Source organism: Lonchura striata, chromosome 28 (genome assembly GCF_050655825.1).
Source record: "Lonchura striata isolate lonStrDom1 chromosome 28, ASM5065582v1, whole genome shotgun sequence".
Lineage (NCBI taxonomy): Eukaryota > Metazoa > Chordata > Aves > Passeriformes > Estrildidae > Lonchura > Lonchura striata.
Window position 1 is genome coordinate 8,894,127 of NC_140730.1, and position 10,000 is coordinate 8,904,126.

The following is a 10,000-nucleotide window of genomic DNA, read 5'->3' on the forward strand; positions in this document are numbered from 1 at the left end:
AGCCGGGGTAGACCTGGTGCACGGAAGCCTCGGGGTAGACCTGGTCTTCCGGGAGCCGGGGTAGACCTGGTGTTCCGAGCGCCGGGGTAGACTTGGTGCACGGAAGCCTCGGGGTAGACCTGGTCTTCCGGGCGCCGGGGTAGACCTGGAATTCCGGGCGCCGGGGTAGGCCTGTTCCCCTGGAGCCGGGGTAGACCTGGTGTTCCGGGAGCCGGGGTAGACCTGGTGTTCCGAGCGCCGGGGTAGACTTGGTGCACGGAAGCCTCGGGGTAGACCTGGTCTTCCGGGCGCCGGGGTAGACCTGGAATTCCGGGCGCCGGGGTAGGCCTGTTCCCCTGGAGCCGGGGTAGACCTGGTGTTCCGGGCGCCGGGGTAGACCTGGTGCACGGAAGCCTCGGGGTAGACCTGGTCTTCCGGGCGCCGGGGTAGACCTGGTCTTCCGGGAGCCGGGGTAGACCTGGAATTCCGGGCGCCGGGGTAGGCCTGTTCTCCTGGAGCCGGGGTAGACCTGGTCTTCCGGGAGCCGGGGTAGACCTGGAATTCCGGGCGCCGGGGTAGACCTGTTCCCCTGGAGCCGGGGTAGACCTGGTGTTCCGGGAGCCGGGGTAGACCTGGTGCACGGAAGCCTCGGGGTAGACCTGGTCTTCCGGGAGCCGGGGTAGACCTGGTGTTCCGAGCGCCGGGGTAGACTTGGTGCACGGAAGCCTCGGGGTAGACCTGGTCTTCCGGGCGCCGGGGTAGACTTGGTGCACGGAAGCCTCGGGGTAGACCTGGTCTTCCGGGCGCCGGGGTAGACTTGGTGCACGGAAGCCTCGGGGTAGACCTGGTCTTCCGGGCGCCGGGGTAGACCTGGTGCACGGAAGCCTCGGGGTAGACCTGGTCTTCCGGGCGCCGGGGTAGACCTGGTCTTCCGGGAGCCGGGGTAGACCTGGAATTCCGGGCGCCGGGGTAGGCCTGTTCTCCTGGAGCCGGGGTAGACCTGGTCTTCCGGGAGCCGGGGTAGACCTGGAATTCCGGGCGCCGGGGTAGACCTGTTCCCCTGGAGCCGGGGTAGACCTGGTGTTCCGGGAGCCGGGGTAGACCTGGTGCACGGAAGCCTCGGGGTAGACCTGGTCTTCCGGGAGCCGGGGTAGACCTGGTGTTCCGAGCGCCGGGGTAGACTTGGTGCACGGAAGCCTCGGGGTAGACCTGGTCTTCCGGGCGCCGGGGTAGACCTGGAATTCCGGGCGCCGGGGTAGGCCTGTTCCCCTGGAGCCGGGGTAGACCTGGTGTTCCGAGCGCCGGGGTAGACTTGGTGCACGGAAGCCTCGGGGTAGACCTGGTCTTCCGGGCGCCGGGGTAGACCTGGAATTCCGGGCGCCGGGGTAGGCCTGTTCCCCTGGAGCCGGGGTAGACCTGGTGTTCCGGGAGCCGGGGTAGACCTGGTGTTCCGAGCGCCGGGGTAGACTTGGTGCACGGAAGCCTCGGGGTAGACCTGGTCTTCCGGGCGCCGGGGTAGACCTGGAATTCCGGGCGCCGGGGTAGGCCTGTTCCCCTGGAGCCGGGGTAGACCTGGTGTTCCGGGCGCCGGGGTAGACCTGGTGCACGGAAGCCTCGGGGTAGACCTGGTCTTCCGGGCGCCGGGGTAGACCTGGTGCACGGAAGCCTCGGGGTAGACCTGGTCTTCCGGGCGCCGGGGTAGACCTGGTCTTCCGGGAGCCGGGGTAGACCTGGAATTCCGGGCGCCGGGGTAGGCCTGTTCCCCTGGAGCCGGGGTAGACCTGGAATTCCGGGCGCCGGGGTAGGCCTGTTCTCCTGGAGCCGGGGTAGACCTGGTGTTCCGGGCACCGGGGTAGACCTGGAATTCCGGGCGCCGGGGTAGGCCTGTTGCCCTGGAGCCGGGGTAGACCTGGTGTTCCGGGCGCCGGGGTAGACCTGTCGTCCTACTCCGGGCCCGGCCTCCGGCCGCCCGGCTGCTGCGGCAGAACTGTCGCCCTGGTGTCCCGGGCGGACCTGCTGTCCCGCGCACGACCCACCCTGCGGCCGCCCGGCGCCAGTCTAGAGAGGGAAGGAGCCGGCCGTTGGGAGCCGGCAGCGCTCCCGCCTCCTCCGTGCCCAAAGCGACAGCGGCCCGGCTCCTGCCTCCGTCTCCGGATCCCTCACTGCCTTCAGCCGCTCGACCCCCCTCCCCCCCACCCCGCTGCCGTCCTGCCCCGGGCTCGGACGGGGCCAGGCCGGGCTGGAGCGTCAAGGAAAGAAGGCCGTCAAAGCAGAAGGCTGGGCGAGAGCCGAAGAGAAGGCTTCTCGGCAAAGGGGCCGCCTCTGCCGCGGGCCCCGGCCCTGCTGGCCGAAGGACCCGCCTTCCTCGGTGTCGGCCCGCTCCTGGCCCTCCCGCCGCTGCGGGTGTGCGAACCGGCCGAGGAGAGAGCGGGCGGGGGACGGCGACGGGGGTGGGGAAAGTAGTCTGCGAGCGGCGCCGGGGAGTCTGATGGGGCAGGGCGGGGCGCCCCCAACCGCCGATGGGCGGAGGCAGGGAAAGTCTTCAGGCGGGGCGCCCCCAACCGTCGATGGGCGGGCTCTGAGGGGGCGGCGTCGGATTGCGAGTGTGTGGAGCCGGCGTGTGTGTCACCGTGCCCCTCTCTCTCTGTCTCTCTCTCCCTCCCTTCCCCCCCCCGCCCCCCCGTCCCTCCCTCCCTCCCTCGCTTCCCTTGCGCGCTGGCCCCACTGAAATTCCGTTCGGCCGGGTAGGGCTGCGCGGCACCCCGGGCGGAGGGGGCTGCTGACGCTGCTTCGACGGCAGGCTGACGCAGGCTGCCTGTCAGCTTGGTCTGGGATCGCTCTGGGTACCAGAGGGAAAGAAATAAAGTTCGTCAAGAAAATTCCTTTTCCGGATCAGTTTCTTGCGCCGAGGGAACAGAAGAGTCGTTCTCTTCGAGAAGGGAGGAAAGGGGAAGCGCGGGAAATGAAACCCGAACCCCAAACCAGACCAAGGGGAACCAAGCCACAAAAAACAAAGGGATAACCCCGTAACTCCTAAAACAAACCCAGAAAACTCGAACCAAAAGTCCCGCAACGCACATTCCCCCACCCCCCAAAAAAACCCACACCGAGCCCCCCCCCTCGCGCCCGCCCCCCCCACCCCCACCAGGCAAAAAAAGGTAAAGCCGGCCATTGAGAAACGCTCTACTACCCGGGTATGGGGAAATACCTCTTGCCATGGCCCCGGAGTAGACTTTTCCTCCGGGCGCCGGGGTAGACCCGTTGTCCGGCCCCCCGGGCTACACCTGGTATCCCGGAGCCGGGGTAGACCTTGTACCCGGCGGCCGGGGTAGACCTGGTATCCCGGAGCCGGGGTAGACCTTGTACCCGGCGGCCGGGGTAGACCTGGTATCCAGGAGACGGGGTAGACCTTGTACCCGGCGGCCGGGGTAGACCTGGTATCCAGGAGCCGGGGTAGACCTTGTACCCGGCGGCCGGGGTAGACCTGGTATCCCGGAGCCGGGGTAGACCTTGTACCCGGCGGCCGGGGTAGACCTGGTATCCCGGAGCCGGGGTAGACCTTGTACCCGGCGGCCGGGGTAGACCTGGTATCCAGGAGACGGGGTAGACCTTGTACCCGGCGGCCGGGGTAGACCTGGTATCCAGGAGACGGGGTAGACCTTGTACCCGGCGGCCGGGGTAGACCTGGTATCCCGGAGACGGGGTAGACCTTGTACCCGGCGGCCGGGGTAGACCTGGTATCCCGGCGGCCGGGGTAGACCTTGTTCCAGGCGGCCGGGGTAGACCTGGTATCCAGGAGACGGGGTAGACCTTGTACCCGGCGGCCGGGGTAGACCTGGTATCCCGGAGCCGGGGTAGACCTTGTACCCGGCGGCCGGGGTAGACCTGGTATCCCGGAGCCGGGGTAGACCTTGTACCCGGCGGCCGGGGTAGACCTGGTATCCAGGAGCCGGGGTAGACCTTGTACCCGGCGGCCGGGGTAGACCTGGTATCCAGGAGACGGGGTAGACCTTGTACCCGGCGGCCGGGGTAGACCTGGTATCCAGGAGCCGGGGTAGACCTTGTACCCGGCGGCCGGGGTAGACCTGGTATCCAGGAGCCGGGGTAGACCTTGTACCCGGCGGCCGGGGTAGACCTGGTATCCCGGAGCCGGGGTAGACCTTGTACCCGGCGGCCGGGGTAGACCTGGTATCCCGGAGCCGGGGTAGACCTTGTACCCGGCGGCCGGGGTAGACCTGGTATCCAGGAGCCGGGGTAGACCTTGTACCCGGCGGCCGGGGTAGACCTGGTATCCCGGAGCCGGGGTAGACCTTGTACCCGGCGGCCGGGGTAGACCTGGTATCCAGGAGACGGGGTAGACCTTGTACCCGGCGGCCGGGGTAGACCTGGTATCCAGGAGCCGGGGTAGACCTTGTACCCGGCGGCCGGGGTAGACCTGGTATCCAGGAGCCGGGGTAGACCTTGTACCCGGCGGCCGGGGTAGACCTGGTATCCAGGAGACGGGGTAGACCTTGTACCCGGCGGCCGGGGTAGACCTGGTATCCAGGAGACGGGGTAGACCTTGTACCCGGCGGCCGGGGTAGACCTGGTATCCAGGAGACGGGGTAGACCTTGTACGCGGCGGCCGGGGTAGACCTGGTATCCCGGAGCCGGGGTAGACCTTGTACCCGGCGGCCGGGGTAGACCTGGTATCCCGGAGCCGGGGTAGACCTTGTACCCGGCGGCCGGGGTAGACCTGGTATCCCGGAGCCGGGGTAGACCTTGTACCCGGCGGCCGGGGTAGACCTGGTATCCAGGAGACGGGGTAGACCTTGTACCCGGCGGCCGGGGTAGACCTGGTATCCAGGAGCCGGGGTAGACCTTGTACCCGGCGGCCGGGGTAGACCTGGTATCCCGGAGCCGGGGTAGACCTTGTACCCGGCGGCCGGGGTAGACCTGGTATCCAGGAGCCGGGGTAGACCTTGTACCCGGCGGCCGGGGTAGACCTGGTATCCAGGAGACGGGGTAGACCTTGTACCCGGCGGCCGGGGTAGACCTGGTATCCCGGAGCCGGGGTAGACCTTGTACCCGGCGGCCGGGGTAGACCTGGTATCCAGGAGACGGGGTAGACCTTGTACCCGGCGGCCGGGGTAGACCTGGTATCCAGGAGACGGGGTAGACCTTGTACCCGGCGGCCGGGGTAGACCTGGTATCCAGGAGACGGGGTAGACCTTGTACCCGGCGGCCGGGGTAGACCTGGTATCCAGGAGACGGGGTAGACCTTGTACCCGGCGGCCGGGGTAGACCTGGTATCCAGGAGACGGGGTAGACCTTGTACCCGGCGGCCGGGGTAGACCTGGTATCCCGGAGACGGGGTAGACCTTGTACCCGGCGGCCGGGGTAGACCTGGTATCCCGGAGCCGGGGTAGACCTTGTACCCGGCGGCCGGGGTAGACCTGGTATCCCGGAGCCGGGGTAGACCTTGTACCCGGCGGCCGGGGTAGACCTGGTATCCCGGAGCCGGGGTAGACCTTGTACCCGGCGGCCGGGGTAGACCTGGTATCCAGGAGACGGGGTAGACCTTGTACCCGGCGGCCGGGGTAGACCTGGTATCCAGGAGACGGGGTAGACCTTGTACCCGGCGGCCGGGGTAGACCTGGTATCCCGGAGACGGGGTAGACCTTGTACCCGGCGGCCGGGGTAGACCTGGTATCCCGGCGGCCGGGGTAGACCTTGTTCCAGGCGGCCGGGGTAGACCTGGTATCCAGGAGACGGGGTAGACCTTGTACCCGGCGGCCGGGGTAGACCTGGTATCCCGGAGCCGGGGTAGACCTTGTACCCGGCGGCCGGGGTAGACCTGGTATCCCGGAGCCGGGGTAGACCTTGTACCCGGCGGCCGGGGTAGACCTGGTATCCAGGAGCCGGGGTAGACCTTGTACCCGGCGGCCGGGGTAGACCTGGTATCCAGGAGACGGGGTAGACCTTGTACCCGGCGGCCGGGGTAGACCTGGTATCCAGGAGCCGGGGTAGACCTTGTACCCGGCGGCCGGGGTAGACCTGGTATCCAGGAGCCGGGGTAGACCTTGTACCCGGCGGCCGGGGTAGACCTGGTATCCCGGAACCGGGGTAGACCTTGTACCCGGCGGCCGGGGTAGACCTGGTATCCCGGAGCCGGGGTAGACCTTGTACCCGGCGGCCGGGGTAGACCTGGTATCCAGGAGCCGGGGTAGACCTTGTACCCGGCGGCCGGGGTAGACCTGGTATCCCGGAGCCGGGGTAGACCTTGTACCCGGCGGCCGGGGTAGACCTGGTATCCAGGAGACGGGGTAGACCTTGTACCCGGCGGCCGGGGTAGACCTGGTATCCAGGAGCCGGGGTAGACCTTGTACCCGGCGGCCGGGGTAGACCTGGTATCCAGGAGCCGGGGTAGACCTTGTACCCGGCGGCCGGGGTAGACCTGGTATCCAGGAGACGGGGTAGACCTTGTACCCGGCGGCCGGGGTAGACCTGGTATCCAGGAGACGGGGTAGACCTTGTACCCGGCGGCCGGGGTAGACCTGGTATCCAGGAGCCGGGGTAGACCTTGTACGCGGCGGCCGGGGTAGACCTGGTATCCCGGAGCCGGGGTAGACCTTGTACCCGGCGGCCGGGGTAGACCTGGTATCCCGGAGCCGGGGTAGACCTTGTACCCGGCGGCCGGGGTAGACCTGGTATCCCGGAGCCGGGGTAGACCTTGTACCCGGCGGCCGGGGTAGACCTGGTATCCCGGAGCCGGGGTAGACCTTGTACCCGGCGGCCGGGGTAGACCTGGTATCCCGGAGCCGGGGTAGACCTTGTACCCGGCGGCCGGGGTAGACCTGGTATCCAGGAGACGGGGTAGACCTTGTACCCGGCGGCCGGGGTAGACCTGGTATCCAGGAGACGGGGTAGACCTTGTACCCGGCGGCCGGGGTAGACCTGGTATCCAGGAGACGGGGTAGACCTTGTACCCGGCGGCCGGGGTAGACCTGGTATCCAGGAGACGGGGTAGACCTTGTACCCGGCGGCCGGGGTAGACCTGGTATCCAGGAGCCGGGGTAGACCTTGTACCCGGCGGCCGGGGTAGACCTGGTATCCCGGAGCCGGGGTAGACCTTGTACCCGGCGGCCGGGGTAGACCTGGTATCCCGGAGCCGGGGTAGACCTTGTACCCGGCGGCCGGGGTAGACCTGGTATCCCGGAGCCGGGGTAGACCTTGTACCCGGCGGCCGGGGTAGACCTGGTATCCAGGAGCCGGGGTAGACCTTGTACCCGGCGGCCGGGGTAGACCTGGTATCCCGGAGACGGGGTAGACCTTGTACCCGGCGGCCGGGGTAGACCTGGTATCCAGGAGACGGGGTAGACCTTGTACCCGGCGGCCGGGGTAGACCTGGTATCCAGGAGACGGGGTAGACCTTGTACCCGGCGGCCGGGGTAGACCTGGTATCCAGGAGCCGGGGTAGACCTTGTACCCGGCGGCCGGGGTAGACCTGGTATCCAGGAGACGGGGTAGACCTTGTACCCGGCGGCCGGGGTAGACCTGGTATCCAGGAGCCGGGGTAGACCTTGTACCCGGCGGCCGGGGTAGACCTGGTATCCAGGAGCCGGGGTAGACCTTGTACCCGGCGGCCGGGGTAGACCTGGTATCCAGGAGACGGGGTAGACCTTGTACCCGGCGGCCGGGGTAGACCTGGTATCCAGGAGACGGGGTAGACCTTGTACCCGGCGGCCGGGGTAGACCTGGTATCCAGGAGCCGGGGTAGACCTTGTACCCGGCGGCCGGGGTAGACCTGGTATCCAGGAGACGGGGTAGACCTTGTACCCGGCGGCCGGGGTAGACCTGGTATCCAGGAGCCGGGGTAGACCTTGTACCCGGCGGCCGGGGTAGACCTGGTATCCCGGAGACGGGGTAGACCTTGTACCCGGCGGCCGGGGTAGACCTGGTATCCCGGAGCCGGGGTAGACCTGGTCTCCGTCCGCCCGGGTAGACCTGGTGTCGCGGCCGCCTGCGGAAGTTCACCAAGGGGTCGCTGTTCCAGGCTGCCTCCGGCTATGTCGACGTAGCGGTCGGCCTGCGCTGGCGCACCCTCCCGGTCGACTTCCACTCGTCTCCTTGGAGGCGTCGGCGGCCTTGGACTTATCTTTCCGTATATTGGGAGCGAGGTGACGGGCCGCGTCCCCGCAGGTTTCCAGGGTGCCTGCGTCGCAAGGCGGAGGATAGGGCGGCCGCGCCGCGCGGTCGTCGGGGCAGAGCGAGTGCCGCCTAGGCCGGGTGAGCCGCGTGGCTTGGTCCCGGTTCCCGTCCTGCCCAGGGCGCTCTTTCGGGGAGAGCTGCCCGAGAAGCCAGAGAGAAGAGAATGGGCAGTGTGAAGGGCCACCAGAGAGAGAGCCGAGAGCCGAGAGAGACGGCCCGAAAGACCGTGTCGAGAAGCCGCTCGCTGGCCGCAGCGAGGCGGTGAGAAGCCCCGCGTGTGTGTTGCTCCGCTCCGGTCGGCTGCCGTGCCGGCCCGGTTGAAGGGGGGGCGGCCCCCCTGGGACGATCGGTGGCAGGTGAGGCGGCGGCGCCTCGTCCCTTTTCCGCCTGGCCTTAAGCCGGGGCCCGCTCCGGCAGGCATTTTTCCGGCAGCCGGTCCGGTGGCAGTGGCCGGCAGCCGGGGGTCGACGCGGCCGGGCTTTTTTTTTCCCCGGCCCTCGCCCGAGAGCCTCCTCCCCGAGCAAGGCCCGGCCAGCCCGCCGCGGTGGCGGCGCCCGGTTCCCCCGCTCCCGACCTGTTTGCCAGCGTGTCCGTGTCGGAAGGGCAGCGGTGGGGCGCGCGGCCTGGCCTCGGCATTCGCCGCGTGGCCGGAGGGGCTCGGTGACGGCGGTCGCCCGATGAGCCGTGGAGCCGGGGTGGCGGCACCCCGTCCCACCGGCGCGTGCTGTTGAAGTCACCCCCTTCCTCGGCCTTAAGCCGGGGACCCGCCTTGCGGGCGGGCTGTTTTTTTCGCGGGCAGAGAGGGGCCGGCCGCGGTGGCCGGCCCGCCCTAGCACGGACCGAAGCCCCCGGCAGAGAGCAACCCCCGGAAGGTCGCGGGCGAGGCGGCGGCGCCTCGCCCTTCCTCGGTCGTGGCGACCGAGCCCGCTTCTGCCCCGGGCGGTCCGTTGCTATTTTTTCAAGGGCGTGTGCGGGTGCTGTGGGGGGCCCCCGCCCGCCCGGCCTCCGATGGCCTTTTCCTCTCGCGGCCCTAAGCCGCGGCACCGAGAAGCGTGCGGGCCCACGAAAGCCGAGGTTGTGTGGAGCCGGGGGCCCGAGCGAGCCCCGAGCCGAGCGATGCCGGTGGGTTTCGAAGGGGGGGGCAGCGAGAAGGCGGCGCGCGCCTCGCCCCCCCCCGGGCCCCCGGCGCCCGTGGTTAGCACGGGTCCTTGTGGGCCGCGCACGCCATGTGCCTTTTTTTTTTTTTTTTTTTTTCCGTTGATCGGTGCCGTACCCCGGCTTTTCCGAAGGGGAGAGAAAGAGAGGCCGAGAGAGAGAGAGAGAGAGAGCGCGCCAGCCGCGGGGCGGGCGAAAGCCGGTGGCACCTTTCTCGAACGCTCGGACGGGTTCCCTGGGCGGAAAAGGGTGAAGGCCATCCCCACCCCGGCCCGGCGGTCCCGTCCTTCCGTCGTCCGGCCAGGAGAGCCGTTGTCCGCGGGCGGGTGGCGGCACCCCCCCGGTCTACCCTGTGCCGGGACCGATCCGCGAGCGGATCGGTCCGGGGACGCGTGTCCCCGCTCGCACGCGTGCGGAGCCCCCAAGCCCGTCCGCTCTCGGCCCAGCCGCACCCGTGGCGGCGCCGGCCGGTGGGGCGTGCGCCTTGGTGGGCTGCCGTGGGGCCGTGGTGTGCGTTGCACGCTTTCGGCCGGGCGGTTCCGCGGCTGCTGGGGCTTTGCCTCTGCGCTCCGCTGCCTCCTCTGCCCTCGTGCAGCCGCGTCCGCCCCGATCGATGAGGCTTTTCGGGTCGCGTCGGAGAGGGCCCCCGGCCGGCCGGGCTTTCTTCCGGGGCTTC